The following is a 17,729-nucleotide window of genomic DNA, read 5'->3' as shown; positions in this document are numbered from 1 at the left end:
ATAGCATAAGTCAGGGGGCTGCAACCAGGATGGGAGACTGGCTGATCCCTCGGGAAGGCTCCCAGGGAAGACTGAATATCGAAGTGACAGATGAGAAGGCCCACATGTTGCCCGTGAATGTTTTCTCAGTACCAGACTGTCAGGAAAATTGGTCAGGTTATTTCGCTTAAAAAAACTCCAACTGGAAAGCTAGAGTTTAACTTTAAAAATACATTTCAAAGACATTTTTAATTTTTTTTTACCTTTATTTATTTGTGAGAGACAGAGCACTAGTGGGGGGGGGGGCAGAGAGAGAGAGAGAGAGAGAGAGACAGAATCCAAAGCAGGCTCCAGGCTCCAAGCTGTCAGCACAGAGCCCATCGCGGGGCTCGAACTCACAAACCGTGAGATCATGACCTGAGCCGAAGTCGGACGCTCAACCGACTGAGCCACCCAGGCGCCCCAAAGACATTTTTATTTTTAACAAAGCCTCCCTTTCCTCCAAAGTCAAGGACTAAAGAATAAGGCTCCATGGGGGGGGGGGGAGAGATCAAGCAAGCCTGAAAAGACGGCCCTTCCCACCCCTTCCCCTACTGCTCATCTTACACCTCAGGTGTTACTGTGATACACTGAGTACTCTTTTTTCTCCACATGCAGTGTGTACAGCTGTCGCCACATCTCTCTCCCAGGAGCTGTAACATAGTGACAATACAGCCTCAGAAGGGAAGTCAGACTCTGCTGTGCTTTGATGCAGTAGAGATATGACATAAGTGCCTGATACCAACACAGCCTTTGGAGTGTTTAAAAAATATATGGTGACTATAATTAATAATACTGTAGTGTATACTTGAAATTTGCCAGCAGAGTAGATCTTAAGTGTTCACACTCCCCCCCCCCACAACAAAAGCTAACTATGTGAGGTGATGGATGTGTTAATTAGCTTGATTGTGGTAATCCTTTAACACCATGTACGTATATTAAATCATCACGTTGGAAGCCCTAAACATAGAGCTTATACTTGTCAATTAGACCTCAGTAAAGCTAGGGAAAAATACGGGGGAATAACGTTGGCTCTGGAGTTGCACATCTCCGGCAGATGTTTAGTGCTTGGAAACTAGAATTTCAGTGTCGTCAGAGATGATCTTATCCCAGTAGATGTTGTGAGAAGAGAATTTCACTGTGCATTTGCCCCGCCTATTCAATGCCTGAATTTTTGCGGGTTACAATCTCTGTTCTAGCCACTCCACTGAACCTCACCCGGAAAGGTTCAAAGAATTTACCACCACAGTCGCTCTGTAGCTGGATCCGGCACATGCCTTTGCCTCTTTATCTGCTAGATCCTTTTGCAGAATTTGACAACATGGTATCTGCTTTTGTCTTTTGCCTTGGGGACAGGCCCCTCCCTGTCCAGGTTCTCCTGTCTCCTTGAGGTCTCTCCTTATGTCTTTAGCGGCCTCTCCTGTTAGGAGGACACTGTTGCAATCCGTGAGCGGTCAATCTCCCTAATGCCTCCTGTGATGAGCTTCCCCTGGAGCTTGTTAGAAATGCAGAATCTCAGGTTCCCTGGAAACCTCTGAATCAATGTTTGGACAACATCCTGGCATTTTGTGTGTTCCTTAGGCTTTGAGAAGGGGTCTAATGAGCTCCTGGAGTACAAATATTGCTGAGGTCAGTGTTCTAATTGGGCGGCTACATATAAGTGTGGAATCTTTGTGTTTCTTGCCAGCCTGAATGGACCCAAGGCCATCCACCTGGGCCAGAACAGGCTGTTCCTTCTTGATTTCTCTCTCACATTGCTGTGTCTCTCTGTAAGCTCAGGTGCTGTCCTTCCTGGCAGGAGGGCCATGGACAGGATGAGCTCCCGGCATTTCTGATAACACAGCACACATGCCTGTTCCCCAAGACTGGGGTCCCCGCCCGCCTGCTTGGCTTGTCTGTCTACACCTAGCTGGCCAAAGAGGGCTTGTGGCTCGTGTCTACTTCCTGGTGTTCTGTGTGGAAAACTGAGCTCACTCCATGGATGTTGAGCAACGTGATTAACGGCCAAGGGAAGTACTTTCTGGGTTTGACACATAATCGCTCCCATCCTTTCGCTTGAATAATTTCTACTGGATTCTTCACTTTGGTAGAAAAAAGAATGTATGACAACAGTGAGGACATTCACGTGTAAATGACCTGCCTGAAAAGGCAAGTACTCATTTTTCCCTGTTAATCAGCAAGTAAGTGGTGCTGTGAGACGTACTGCAGTACTGAGTGTCTGTCTCCCTTCCTAGACTCTCAGCTCCATGAGGGCAAAGATCCTCTGTATCTCCAGCCACAAGCACAGGACTTGGCACATGTTCAGGGCCCAGTGAACATTTGATAAGTGGCGCATGGACCCATTCGTTCTCCTCGGAGCACTGTTGACACATCTTCACTCATCAGGCTGTGTGTTATTATTGTCTTATTTTCCACTGGTTACAGTGCCTTCAGACTTAAAAGGCATCATTAATATTGTTCTTCAGAAGAAATGTTGATGGAAATGAGTCAAATGGCATGATGGTTAGAAACTTGCCAGGTGTCATTTTTGGGAGATTAGATAACCTGTGTTTTCTGGTGGAGTGAATTGCCTGTTTGTTGCAAGTGAAGACTTTGCTGGACTGGTTTACAGGGCCAGGGGGAAAGAGATAAGTGAGTCTTCTAGTGAGAGGTCATCTGTTTTGAAAGCGGGGAAGATTCCATGAACCAGATCCAAGGGTTACAACACAGGGAAATGTCTCAGACTTCAGGGCAGTGCAGCCCCCGACTGAACATTAAACATAAAAATTCTTCACGCCGTCGTCTTTGGAGAGCCCACAGAACTGTGAGCGCTTGGATGTTTACGGCCGTGAGTAGATTTGGGATAAAACGCTGATACCAAAGGAAACGTGAATCTTTAGCAGGTATTCGTGGGAAAAGGCTGTTCCCTCTCCTTTCCTTGCCTCTGCCCTTTCGGAAGCCATTCCAACCGAGGCGATGCAAACAGACATTCCTACTCCTCCGCCAGAACAGGAACAAAACCGAGCTGTCATCTCAATGGCATCATGTGCTTCCCTGCCTCTCAGGTAATGGCTTGACCATGACGGGAATGTCTCAGGCATCTTTGTGTTTGCCTTCACGGGAAGAACACAAAGGTCCAGACCTTCTAGAGATTTCATTTGTCCTAAAAAGCCGCCGGCCGGAGCTGTACTTTCTTTCTGCTGCTCTGTCCCCCTCCCCACTCCCCTGCCCAACCAAACCGCTTTTACTTTCTTTCTTTCCATAGAACCCCTGGTTCAGAGACTTGCCATTAAAAACAGACCAGAAATACAACCCTCTGCAGCATAATGGGTGTTTTTTGTCTTTTGTTTTAGGTTAACAGGCTCTCCTGGATACGTTTGATTCATGGAACCTAGTATGAGGAGAACCTTCCCTTACCACAGTGAAAAGACGTTTCAGTGATGCAGTCAAGTGTGTGCTGTAATTAATTCAGTCATCTAACAAGTACATTTGTCATCCTGATGTGACTGGTGACCTTGACTGGGAACGGAGAGCCTCCTGTTAAGGTCTCTTCAGTCCAGGGGGCTCCTGGCTGTCCGATTCCATCAAGTCATATCAGATTGTGCACTTCAGACTTGTTATGAGGATCAATCTCACTTTAAGTGTCTTACCACAATGAAGTGTTTAAAAATTAAATAGGCACACTGTTTGATTTTTTGAAAAATCAGTTCAGACCATTTGTGTCTCTTTAATCCACACTAGGGGTTCTTTAATATCCAGAAGGATTGAGAAGGTGGATCTGAGCCCACTTTCTGGAAGAAATGGTAACAATTTACTTGGGTAATCTTCACGAATCAGGCATATAACTCACCAGAGGACTCTCTTCCCAAAGAGCCCTCTGAGACCTTCCCACACCCAGAAGTCTCGCTCCACCTCTGCGACCTCAAACAGCCACGTTTCCCTCCCCGCCCCTTCCTCCCTGCTCTCAGCCTTGCCCCTGGCTCTCCAGACCACAGTCGCCCTGTCCTTTGATAGCGTGGCATTTCCATCTAGCAGCTCCCGTGTAGACTCACTGCCATTTTTAAGTAGACTACATTGCTCAGCGTTCTTGCCCATCGGGGGCGGCTCCCCCTCTCCTCTCACTGCCCCAGCCCCTGCAAAATCTCTGGCCCTGCTGCCTTCTGGGCACCCCCTCCCTTCCAGTCAGTGTCAGGCTCACTTAGCGGCTATTCTGACCAGCATCCCCTTCCCACTCTTCAGTAGGCGTGCTTGTGTGTCTTCTCATGCTCCATTCCTTTGCTTTCTCTTTTCCTCTGTGCACCTGCAAGCTATTCTTCACAGTACAGCTCCAGCATCCCCTCCTTTAGGAAGCTTTGTCTGTAAGTGCCTTCCATCCTCTCCTAGCTGAGAACCAGCAGTGTGAGTGCTTGTTTTAACGTCTTTCCCAGCATGTCGCCTTCTGTCTCTGTCATTGGCTGAGTTCCTTTGGGGCAGGGGCCAGTGCAGCGTCTTGCCTTCAATAAATGGTGACGGAGGGGGGCACGTGGGTGGCTCAGTCGGTTAAGCGTCCGACTTCGGCTCAGGTCATGATCTCGCGGTCCATGAGTTCGAGCCCCACGTCAGGCTCTGTCTGTGCTGACAGCTCAAAGCCTGGAGCCTGTTTCAGAATCTGTGTCTGCCTCTCTCTTAACCTTCCCCTGTTCATGCTCTGTCTCTCTCTGTCTCAAAAATAAATAAACATTAAAAAATAAAATAAATAAAATAAATAGTGATGGAGGATTTAATTGACTAGTTAATTAATTAATAGTTTACGGGGCGCCTGGGTGGCTCAGTCGGTTAAGCATCCGACTTCAGCTAAGGTCACGATCTCACGGTCCGTGAGTTTGAGCCCCGCGTTGGGCTCTGGGCTGATGGCTCAGAGCCTGGAGCCTGCTTCCGATTCTGTGTCTCCCTCTCTCTCTGCCCCTCCCCCGTTCATGCTCTGTCTCTCTCTGTTTCAAAAATAAAATAAACGTTAAAAAAAAAATTTTTTTTAATTAATAGTTTACAAGTAGCATACCTTGGGTGGAAAGATCACTTTAAAATAATCCACATGCTGGGTTATTTTCCAATGACGACTAGGCTAATCTATGATCAGCAAAAAGTCATTAGACTAGGTCACAAATTCCTTTTTTGTCTACTGGCTTGCTGTAGGAGATATTGGTGCCTCCATTTTACCAGTTTCATCTTAAATTTCTTGTCTAGAAAAAAATGGCATGACCTAGTAAGACTAGATAAATTAATGAAATAACAGGGACATTGTGGGGAAACCAAGGAATCAAAGAGTCATTCTTTGGCACATAAATATCTGTTCAACCAAGTAAGAATTTAATGTTCAAAATTTACTGATAGTAATTAGCATCATCATTTCTTTTATAAACCTATATAAAGAAATTTAACTAAAAGTATTTTACATTTCTGCTTCAGATTTTATGCCCCAGAATGGATGTATTCTTACAAGCTTTTAGGTCCCCCATTCCACTTTAGTATAGAGTCTGGGGAAATGCATTTCTTCACATTTGAAGTGTACCTACTTGTAAGATGTCTTCAGAGTTTACTTGTAGGCAAACAATTGCAGGCAACATCCTGGGGAGTCTTATCTTGTATTTATCACATGCTTCATTTTATGAAGAGAGGAGCTGCGACATCTGATTGATCTAAATGTCAGTGCAAATCCAAGAAAAGGAAGGCCTGCAGGAGGAGACACAGACAGGGATCAAAATGTGGGGGGAATGTAATAAAACATTAGAGCAGCTGACTTGTCCTAGCTCAAACACAGAATCAAAGCTGTGTATGTGTTTGTGTGGAGGGCAGTGTGTGTGTGTGTGTGTGTGTGTGTGTGTGTGTGTGTGTGTGTAGTTCCAAAGTCTAATTAGGGACCGTACATGAAGGAACAAGGATACAAGCAAGAAAACTATAGCTTAAGTTATAGGAAAAAACTTTGCTCTAGATCGGTCATGTTTTTCAGATGCCCGGGCTTGTTGGTATTTTCCCCTTGTGCTATTGGCACAGAATGTTCTTGTGACATCCCATGGTACTTCAGTCAACTCTAAAAGCTTTGTTTCAGCATGTTGTATGGATATCAATATGTTTCCAATCTCTGCCAGGTTTTTTAAGGCACATTAGGCATGAAATTGACTAAATCATTCAAACCAGAGGCCACAGACTACATCTATGGACTGAGCAAGGCTCCAGAGACTTACTGGACTGTGTTGTGAAGTTTTCAGATTTCCAAAATCTCCAACTTAAGCCCAAAGTTATCATAGTGTGTATAATCTTCTTCGGTTGTAAAGTATGGTTGGAAAATGATAGGGGACCCCGTGTGAATCCTATGGATCTTGGGATCCTGATGAAATGTGTGTTGTCATATGTGGGTTTGGACAGGGTATAACTTAAGCAGAGGGTAAAGCCATCACGGGCAGTGCACTTTGCTGACTCGAGCCCAACAGAACAGTGAAGAGCCATCACCACCTGGTTGTCCCGTAAGGGCTCTGCTGTTCTCCACAGCCTTAGCAGGGACACACTGCCCAAGGATGTCTGCCCTTCTTTCCCTGGCCAGACTGAACTAAAGTCTTCCCCTGTGATCTAGGCCTTTGAACTATGATCTAGTCCCCTGCTGCTTGAATATTCCAGATTTTTACCTGGAAAGATCCATGGCCTCTGACAGTCTCTTGTAGTTCTAGAACTAAGCCATCCCCAGTTCTGTTGATTCAGACTCCTTAATATTTGTCAGGGTTGTCTGTGACCCTTTCACCATTCTGGCGCACTGCGTGGAAATCTCGGTGCAGAGGCATCTCCTGGAAAGCTTGTGAAGATTCGGATTCTGATCCTGAGAGTCTGTGGGGAGGACTCCCCATCTCTAACAGGCTTCCAGGCAAGGCTGATGTCGCTGGCCCACACACTGCACCCAGAGTCATGAGGTTCTAGATTTCAGCTGCAGTCACCTAACTGGTCTGTCCACACTCCCTCTGGAGGCCACACTCCCTTCTCCACATGGTGACAAGGACTTTCTTTCTTTTTTTAAGTTAGAAGAGGGAGATTATTTAATTTTACCAAGATGCAGCATGGCACGGAGAAAAATAATTCTTAGTCATAAACAAGTATGCACCATTGAAAAACCACATGCTTTAAAAAATAATGGCTTCTTCAAAAATAAAGAAATACTGACAAAAGGGGGGGGGCACCTGGGTAGCTCAGTTGGTTAAGTGTCCGACTTCGGCTCAGGTCATGATCTTGTGGTTTGTGAGTTCGAGCCCCACACTGGGCTTGTGTTGACAGCTCGGAGCCTGGAGCCTCCTTCGAACTCTGTGTCTCCCTCTCTCTCTGCACCTCCCCCCATCTCAAAAATGAATAAACATTAAAAAAAAACAATAATGGCTTCTGGGGGCTCCTGAGTGGCTCAGTCGGTTAAGCATCAACTCTCGATTTTGGCTCAGGTCATGATCTTACGGGTTTGTGAGATCAAGCCTCGAATCGGGCTCTGTGCTTGGGATTTTCTCTCCCTCTCTCTGCCCCTCCCCCACTTGCTCTCTCTCAAAATAAATAAGCTTAAAAAATAAAATGAAAAATAAAAAATGATGGCTTCTATCTCTATAAGAAAAAAAGTCACAGTGTTTAAAAAGTATAAGCTATTATGCGTTACTCTATCCATCCCACTTAGAGGATGAGTCACCTGTCACCCAGGCATTGCCAAAACCCAAGCTCATTTCATTACCAGTAGCACCGTGGGCCTCCAGCATTAGGGTGCTGGCTCTTCCTGCAAAGCTAACACATACTTAGGGATGACTGTTTTTTGTAAGACCTCGCAGTTTGTGAGTTTGAGCCCCACATCGGGCTCTCTGCTGTCAACTCAAAACCTGGAACCTGCTTCAGATTCTGTGTCTCCCTCTCTCTCTCTGCCCCTCCTCTGTTTGTGCTCTGTCTCTGTCTTTCTCAAAAATAAAATAAACATTAAAAATTTTTTTTTAACTTTTTGTTTTGAGGGAAGTATAGATTCACATGTTGGTGTAGGAAATAAAACAGAAAAGTCCCATGTATCTTTTACCCAGTTTTCCCCAGCAGGAACATGTGATATCACAAGCAGGATATGAATGGCAACACAGATTTCTTTCACCACAAGGACCCCTCCTCTTATAGACATGCCCACTTCTGGGCACCATCTAGATCCTTCTTTAAAAAGCAGCAGGTATTTTAAAAACACAAATCTGAGCAAGTTCCTCCTTGTTTAAAACCTGTCAGTGGCTTCTTATTGCCCTTAAAATGGAATCAAAATCCTTCTTAACAAGCTCCTCGGCTGGCCATCCTCTGCCTCCCAATTTCCGGTACTTTCCCAGTTTCCTCTGTACTAGATTTCTGCTCAGTCACAGAACCTTTCACTATGGCCACTCCTTCCGCAAGGAAGCCCCGAGACTTCTCCACACACTTTTCCAAGCTTCTCTTGTCCTTAAGAGCTCAGCTGAATGGCCATTCCTCAAGGAATCCTGCCACAACCTGCCAGACCAGGTTGAGTTTCTACATTCTAGAAGCATCCGCACAGCCATGATCACAACTGCAGTTTGGTCCCGAATTGTTCAACAGTTTGGTGCAAGTCTGTCTTCCCCACGGGGTTGTTAAGTTTCATGAGGCAGGAACAGTGTCATTGCTATCTGTGCATGTCCCTGGACCTCGAGTGTTGTGTGGCACACAGCAACACCACAGAGATGATGACAACAATGACGATGGTTCACAGGAGCCCAACACTCTTTTATAGATGTTAATAACTGCACCTCCCATGAGGGAGGCACTTCTTATCCTCATTTCACAGATGAACAAAGTGAGGCTCAGCAAGAAGTAATTTGCCCAAGGTGACACCATTAGCTTGTTCACAGGCAGGCATCCAGAGCTGGAGCCCACATGCTTCAGCAGGACAGCCTTCGGCCCCGATGGCTGACCTTTGTGCACTTGGCCACCATGCTGGATGAATGGTGAAGGGAAATATTTTCTGAGCTGGATCTGATTAACCACTTGCATGGAAGTCACAAGTGGACGAAGATTACAAGGAGCATTTTATTCTGGTGGACCTGATTCTCAGTGGTTTCCTTATTAGTTTTATTTTTTTTAATAGCTTACGTGTTAGACATGAATTACAAAGTCTAGATGATTTGCAAGTATAAACTATAAGGCATTTTGTAAATGTGATTTTATTTGTGAGTGGATGAGTGTATACTGAGTATAGCATTCATTATATGACAAGTATTGTGGGATTTAGGAATTGTTTTATGAAATAACACCAACATCCAGCAAAACACAGACACCCCTATTTAACCTCAAATCAACACTCAGTAATAAATGAATAGACTTCAGAGGAAAAAAGCAAGTGTATTTCTAATGGTAAAAACCATTCCCAGTGAAAATTAATTAAGTTAATAAGAGCTCCTCTCTCGCTTGGCACATTAGTACTTACTCCTAATTGTTATTTGATATTTTCGGTTTTGTATTTCTTTTGCAAATTGAGGCAAGCATTTGATGAATGACCGGGTTCTGCTACCCAACTTTTGGACTGTTTCCAAGCATGAAATTACAATTCCAGATAATCCTGTCACAAAGATCTGGGTTTCATTAGGAGGGAGGGGAGCTGGGAGATGGCCCAGTCTGGCCTCCCCCAAACCAAACATCCCTGGCTTTCTCTAATTCTACAAACGATTTAAATTTTTTAGTAATCCTAAAAATTGATGTGCTTTTTCCATGAGAGGAAGTGTGGCCACATTTTCCAGAAGGGGCGGCCATATTCCCTCATGCTCTCATCCCCAGCCCCTCACCCTGGCCACCACCCACATAACATCTGTAGTTCTTCAACTAGAAGCACAAATTATTGTAAAAGTTAATTGAGCTTACAAAGAAATGCTTGTGTAGAAAACTTTCTCGGCTTCAGGGAAAACAATCTGATTTGAGTGGCCATTCAGCAGAGAAGAAATTAGTTCACTGGAAGGCACTCCTACAGCCCCCTTCTGTGGCCACCATTCCCCGCCCCGCCCGCCCCCCCCCTCAAGATTTGACAACTTGCCAGAATAAACAGCTTAAGGATGAGTTCCGTTAAGGCATAAAGCACATCCTTACAGTTTTTTGCTTCTCTGGTTACTGGCCTCAATAACCAGAGAGTCAGCTGGAAAAGCAAAAACAAACAAACAAACAAACAAAAAAAACCACAAAAAAGTGGTTTAGATTACAGATTACTTAGTTATTGAAATATGTCCAGTATACGGGGCCTAGGCCTCCAGCCATTTCAAAGGCCGTCGGATGCCACCCTCACGCAGCACTGGCCTTGCAGGGACATGCAGAGCCCCGGGTTGCCAAGAATGACTTTATCTTCATCAACATGTTCTGTCAGATTGAATGGGACAGCCAGAGAAGCCAGGGCTGGCACGAGAACAAATAGAAAGGTTTCCGATCTCCTGGAGTGAATTGTTGAGCCAGGATTTGGTCCTTAGATCACAGGGGTAAGGAGCTTTCATTCTTAGTGCTTTTCTCAGCCCGGTGACTTGGCCGCAGGTTCCTTTCACCACAGAGCATCCTGGTGGACTTCCTATCGCTTCACCTAATAGCACCTGCATTTTGAGAGACACTTTTGGCCCAAAGCAGCATATGTGCCTCCTGGAGATTAGTCTTTAATTGTCCCTGCAGGGAAAAAAATCAAATAGTTTCTTACTAAGAGGTAAGGAAGTCCACTCTAGTATTCTTTGGCCTGGACTTTTTTTTAATCGTGGTGGAACAGTTCACCTTAGTCATTGTATTTAAATGGGAAGGCTGTTTAAGAGAGCTTAGGGAAGAAGAGAATCACAAAATGTTTTCTGTTAGCAAGATAAAAACGTAAGAGAAAAGTGGACGGTAGAAATTTCTTCAAAGGAAGATATGAAATACGTTTTGTAAGTCACCTGGATGAGTTGTTTTTATGTATTCTGTTGGATAATAATAATGGAGCAAGGATGGCAATGATATGTTTTCTTATTATTCTAACAGACTTATGTTTGGGGAAGACATTGATTGCGCTGGTTAATCTCAGATGTATTCAGTCAGAAGATGGGCTTTCAACGTCAGAATTCTATATCTGCAGTCACTAGCCAGTCTAATTATCTTAGGCTACTGGGATGTGATAGAAACGAACATGTAAGAGAGACCCAAGCAAGGAAAAATACTTCCTCGTCCAAGTTGGAGAGGAATTTACCATCAGCCCTACTATTAATAGATGCAGCAGAGAGATTCCATTTTCATTGCTCAACTGCCTTATTAGTTATTAAACTTAAAAGAAGTGAATCAAGTCTGAGAACTCACATGTGACGTTAATGCAGAAATTTGAGTAATTCAGCAGTATTTATTCGTCTTTCATTCCTTGCTGAATTTCTCAGTATAATGAACTAAATGGGAGCCAAGGGAGACAGAATGTTTGCTGTTGTTCTCAGATGACACATTATTCTTTAAGAGAGACAAAATGTGCTGTGAAACAACAGAATGCTCTCACCGCCCAAGTATGAGCAAGTGCAAGTCCGTAAGAGTCAGCCACAGGACTGAGGACCTGGGAAGAGGAGCTAGCTGGATGGGGTAGTCTTTCGGGAGGATGTCGCTGTGAAGGGAGGCCACACAGGGTGAGAGCAGTGAGAAGCAATCATTCATTGTCTTCCCATATCTGCAGGGCTGTAAGGTAGAGGAGAAATAAATTGCAACTGTGTTAAGCCAGAAATTATCAGGGGCCCAGCTTCAGATCACTGTAGGGAATGATTATGTGATAGAGTTAGAAATACAAGTATATTGCTTCACAAACTCGTAGCAGGATTGAAATTCAGGACAGACTAGCAGGACTTGATAAACATTTGCCATGAACATGGAAGACCAGGATTCTCAGGTGGGGAGGTGTAGAGTTGGACATTCACTTCTAAAAGTAAACGATGCCTAGCGTAGAACTGCAACACCGCCTACACAAACACACGTCAGTGGCGATTCCCAGCCCCTACGCTTCCCTATCAGTTTTTAGTACCTTGTTATCTTCAATTCCTCTATTTAGCTGGTGAAATAGGAAGATCTTAACCCTAAGAAAATTCTTTTTTTTTATATGAAATTTATTGTCAAATTGGTTTCCATACAACACCCAGTGCTCATCAAAACAGGTTCCCTCCTCAATGCCCATCACCCCCCCTCCCCCCCTCCCACCCCCCATCAACCCTCAGTTTGTTCTCAGTTTTTAAGAGTCTCTTATGTTTTGGCTCCCTCCCTCTCTAACCTTTTTTTTTTCCTTCCCCTCCCCCATGGTCTTCTGTTAAGTTTCTCAGGATCCACATGGGAGTTGAAACATACAGTATCTGTCTTTCTCTGTGTGACTTATTTCACTTAGCATAACACTCTCCAGTTCCATCCATGTTGCTACAAAAAGCCATATTTCATTCTTTCTCATTGCAACGTAGTATTCCATTGTGTATATAAACCACAATTTCTTTATTCATTCATCAGTTGATGGACATTTAGGCTCTTTCCATAATTTGGCTATTGTTGAGAGTGCTGCTATAAACATTGGGGTACAAGTGCCCCTATGCATCAGCACTCCTGTATCCCTTGGGTAAAACCCTAAGAAAATTCTTTAGGAGTTTGCCCTTGGAGGAGAATGATTCTTTTTAACCACGCGTACCTTCTAGAAAGGACACGGAAAAGGGAAATCTAATCGTATACTTCCTGACCTCCTTGTAGGCTTTCCTCTAATACAGACGTTGGTGAAGCACAGCCCATGGTTCAAATCCAGCTACTGGCTGTTTTTGTAAACAAAGCTTATTGGCACAGTATGCCACACGCCTGCTCATTTGCTTAAATGAATTCCAGCTACTGGCTGTTTTTGCCTGCCAACAGCAGAGCTGAGAGGTTGAGACGGACACTTTATGATCTGCAAACCTGAAAATATTTACTCTCTGGCTATTCTCAGAAAATGTTTGCCAGCCCCTGCTTTGGAATACGATAAAGGGTGTTTCAGGTTCTCTCTTTTCTAGACTTAGACCTGCTATTTCCTCCTTTTTTCAGGCAGGTGATGCATCTAATAGCAAATGGTTGCATAGGAGAATGGCTAATGTTGATTGACAGCTCTCTTCATGGAGGGGAGAATATGGTCTAGAAACAATAGTATATGAGCGAAAATGAAAATTCTCCTGTGGCAGAAACTTGGCTTGGGCTTCTCCTGACTTAACTTAGTGTCAGTGATTTTCAGGTCTGTTTTCATCTTTGTCCATGAACCCGGGAAGTGGGCTTGGGCACACGGAGCTAGCTAGGGAAAGAGGCTTTGGACCTCCCCCACTGGGACCAGGTCTGTCCTCCTAAATCTGCTCTCTGCACTGCTATTTCCTCTTCTCATTTGAAAGTGAAACTTAAAAGGAATATTTAGATTAAGTAGGAGTAAATGAAAAAATGCCCATTTTAAAGCAAGCATTAAATAAAAACATGTGCATGCACACAGCACAAAAATCCAACTACTCTTACGAAACCACCACAAAGGGTCAGACGAGGCTTTTTCTAAGTGAAAAATAACAGTAGAGAATGTTCTGAGCAGCAAGTTGGGAGTTCTCTTAAGGGAATTCTAAAAGGCATGTAATAGGTGTGGCTTCCTCAGCTTTAAGTGCCCAGCACGGACTCCCTGGGCAGGTATGGGTCCAGACACCTTCCTTTCACACCATGGGCTTGTCTCTGGACCCAGGCAGACTGGGTAGCTCAGTGGCGAGAGCTCACATCTGCTGGCCAGGCCACACACAGCTTGCGAGCAGAAGGCAGAAGGGTCCACCACTGAGAGCGCTCGGAGGAAGGAAGCGATTCATTCTACTCGGGTCCAGTCTAGATGTAATTCAGATTCAAGCCATAGTCCTATTTGTTAAGGGTCTGCCACATGTCAGGTGCTTTGCCCAGGGGTTCTGCAGTCTCATTGAATCCTCCTGAGTCACAAGTCCCTGTTTCATAGATGAAGAAAAAGAGACCAAACGTGATCAAGAAGTTGCCTCTGTAATGGTGGAACCAGAGTTCTAATCCAGACCTTGTGACTCCAGGGTCACTGATCATTGACAGATGCCAGTGAAAGTTTCCTTATTGTTCTGTAGCCGGAATGGCTAGGGGATGGTTTTCCACGTTTTCCTTTTTTAAATTTCTTTCTTTCTTTCTTTCTTTCTTTCTTTCTTTCTTTCTTTCTTTCTTTCTTTCTTTCTTTCCTTAACTTTGCTTTATTTTCTTTTTTTACATTTATTTATTTATTTATTTATTTATTTTACTTTTCAAATCCTTTATGGCATAAAAGTGAAATATTGGTTCATACAGTTCTGCTGAGGTCCTGGTATGTTTCAGTATCTTGAAAAAAAAGGCAAGCGGGAGACTTTCCTCATTAGTGAAATCAAGCCACTAATCTTTGTAAGCAGATTATTTTTCTTCCGCTCCCTGCTTCTCATTTGTTCCCAGCAGCAAAAGGGAGGAGATGATGACACAGAGAACAATTCCACCCCAAAGTAGCACAGTGCTAGCTCAGACGGAGAAGCAGCTTGGAAACCTCAATTGTGTCCGCTTTGTACCCCCCACCCTAACGAGCCCCCTGTACTCTGACCCCGTCTCCCAAATCCATCTGTCTCCCAAGAACCCCCTATAAAATGGTTCTGCTTCCTTTTGCCTCCAACATCTATGCTTCCTTTCCCCCTGCTCCTTTGGGCACTGATTGTTCTATGTCGATGCCCAGGGCAGATTCCAGATCCACCCTTGCTCCTGGAGGTTCCCGGGTAGAAGTGCCCTTTGATCTCCATGCACTTCATTTCCAGGCTTGCCTGTGGTTCTGCAAGAGCCACCTTTGGGATCGCAGGCTAGCTAAGGAGCTAGTCACACCTTCCCATGGCAGGTGCTGCCTAGGGGAGGGGACGGAGGAGAGCTGGGACTGTTTTAAGGAGGAAACATGGGCGTAATGGCCTTTTCCTGGTGTCTTAGTGATTGCTCCCTTGTTTCAATTTTTATTGTCATTTGCTTTGTTTTTTGTTTTTTTGTAGGGGTGGTGGTGGCTACTTCTGTGTTGTTTTTTTTTCTAGTGCTTATTGGTAAACCAACTTAAATGTATGTGTATTTATTTTTTTTAAACTTTTCAAATTATGTTTTTAAGTTTTTATTTATTTTGAGAGAGAGGGAGAGCACGAGCAGAGAGGTGTCAAAGAGAGAGAGGGAGAGAGAGAATCCCAAGCAGGCCTCCGCATTGTCAGTGTGGGGCTCGAATTCACAAACTGTGAGATCACGACCTGAGCTGAAATCAAGGGTCAGGCGCTCAACCGACTGAGCCACCTAGGCACTCCAAATGTGTGTGTATTTAGAGACAGACTTAAAAACAATTGTGCATTGCAGACTGATTTTTTAAAAACATGGATAATAATAGAGGAAAAAGTTTAAAAGAACATTTAAGCCATCTTGGGGTAGGGGTAGACATGAATTGCCTCATAGAGTTGCAGAGAAACTCTTGCAAAAAAGATCTGTGTCCCCTGTTTTTGGGTTGGAAACCTTTTATTTCTTGCAAATTACGAATCTTTTTCAGAATTTTGTTCAGTAAGAATGGATGGAGACATGACGCTTACAGATGACTATAAACAAACTCAGGAAGGGTCACTTGTACCCCCAAATTAGAATACGGGCAATGACCCCGAGGAGGACAACGCAGAAAAACATATAGGAATGGAAGAAACCCGATTTTCTAGGTGTGGTATATTGTGGGACTGTGTATGGTAGTCACCAGGCTCATCACCTGGCACCTGTGAGCAACTTTTTCTTTTACTCCGAACGTAAGTAAAAGAGTATCATGTTTCCATTTGCTTGGTAGTAAAGGATACTGGAATCCCTTCCCCAGATGACTCCAGATTGGCGATTTCTCTGCTTTTTGACTTGTGTTCCTTTAGTATGTCTCTACCTCGAGTATCTTTGGGATATCCTGTGATTATTTCATGTGTCATCTCCCCAAAGAGCGAATATATTCCCTCAGGGCGGTGAGTACTTCTGAGCCATTCTTGGCCACTGTGCTTATACTATTTTATGAAACATGCTTTAGTTCACTAAGTGAATGAACAAAAGAACACCCAGGCCCTCGTGGCCCAGGTGAAGATCACAGAGCACTGGGGACTGAACCCTTACTGAGAGGCTGTAGCAACACCTAAGGGTGAGGACTGTACCTTGCCATGATGCTTCTCAGCCATGCATGGCATTCAGATGAATTCTGGAGGGACAACTCAACCAGCCACTAAATAGCCCAATGTGAGGAATGTTACTCACCCTTTGTCATTAGGGGGTGAGTCATGCGGACCTGGGCAGAATATAAAACAGAAGGTATGTGAGTCGGGTGAGGACTGTGCCCAGAGGAGTGAAATCTTGTCAGCCCGGCTTCACTTCACCTCCCTGTCACCTTGCTGAGAAGGACATAGATTGTGAGGCTGTATCTACGGAGAGAAAAGCTGCACCCTGAGATGTGACACTAGACTCTACTATGAGAAGCTGTTGAAGGTGTAGTAAGTCGCCAACCAAGCACACCGAGGGCTCTGGCATGCTCTCACCCAGCCTTCGCCTTTCAGACTGTGTTCTGCTTACCAGTTCTCTACTGAACAGAGTCCAGCTAAGTCAGAATTGAAAGGCGGTGCTAAAATGAGGGCAGTCTTGAGGTAGACTTTCCCACAGGTTTGAAACTCAGTTTTCAAGCAGTGTCCTTGACACCAACCCCATCTTGGAATTTTCTATTTTCCACTTTCTTCCACCAGCCCTTCTCTGGGCTTACCGTCGGTGGCAATCATTTGTGTAACCTTTACCATCCATCCCACCCCCTACTGCCCCATCCCTTCAAGTCCCCTCATCGTCTGTGTGGCAAACAACGAGGTAGATGGGCAAGCCCATCCTTTCAGTGGGTTCTTCTATGGTAATGGCTTTGCCACAGCTCTTCCTCATCCAGGGAACAGGCAGGTTTTAGGGCAGCCTTCATGAGAATGAGCTTTAAAAACTGAAGGACTGTGCAGATGTCACACGCTAATGTTATTCTTGACTCTGCACTGCCCTGCACTGGTAGGTCTGAGAAGGCAACAGAACTCTGAAGAAATAGGTCAGAAGTATGAAATTGCAGTGGAGGCAAAGGATATAAGCAAGCGGCAGCTTGGCCACCAGACTTTTGGAAGGGAAGTGGTATTAGTCACTTCAGAAGTATTCTTATATGTGAAGAGAGAGCCCCTGAATATGAGTCAGCAATAATCCCCAGCTAGGAGATTAGAAAAACAGAGCTCAGGCCAGAGAGGAGGAACTTACTCATGATATCTCTAGAAAGGAAAAACCAGACACACTAAATTCACTATTGTTTATATTTTCACATGGAGAGGTTTTAAACCAAATCCAGTGCTCTCTTTTCTTCAGGGTGCCCTGCTCAGCATCCAGCATTCAGTGAAGGTATATGTTAGCCACCTACAACCCTAGTTCTATATAACCTGATGTAGATGCTGATAGAGAATCTGATACACGTAATTCCTCCATCTGTGGATTTGTGTTCAGTACGTGTCACCATGTTTAAAATACAGAGACACTGGCCACCAAGACAGAGTGCTGCCAGACACATAGTAGGTGTTCAAAAGAGATTTATTGGATTGAATGAATAAAAGATGGATGAGTATTGCCTTATGAAATCATTTTTAATCCAAATCAGTTTCTCATAGTCCAACAATGTAGGTCAA

At 44.4% G+C, this 17,729-nt stretch overlaps 1 protein-coding gene across 2 annotated transcripts in view; it reads left to right on the top strand.

The window, feature by feature from the left end:
* EGFR (epidermal growth factor receptor) overlaps positions 1-17,729 on the top strand; it is a 213,035-nt gene that overhangs the window by 119,561 nt on the left and 75,745 nt on the right. The window lies entirely within an intron of this gene.

Source organism: Puma concolor, chromosome A2 (genome assembly GCF_028749965.1).
Source record: "Puma concolor isolate L17-30 chromosome A2, mPumCon1.1.hap2, whole genome shotgun sequence".
Classification (NCBI taxonomy): Eukaryota; Metazoa; Chordata; class Mammalia; order Carnivora; family Felidae; genus Puma; species Puma concolor.
This window is presented reverse-complemented; position numbering and strand designations above follow the sequence as displayed.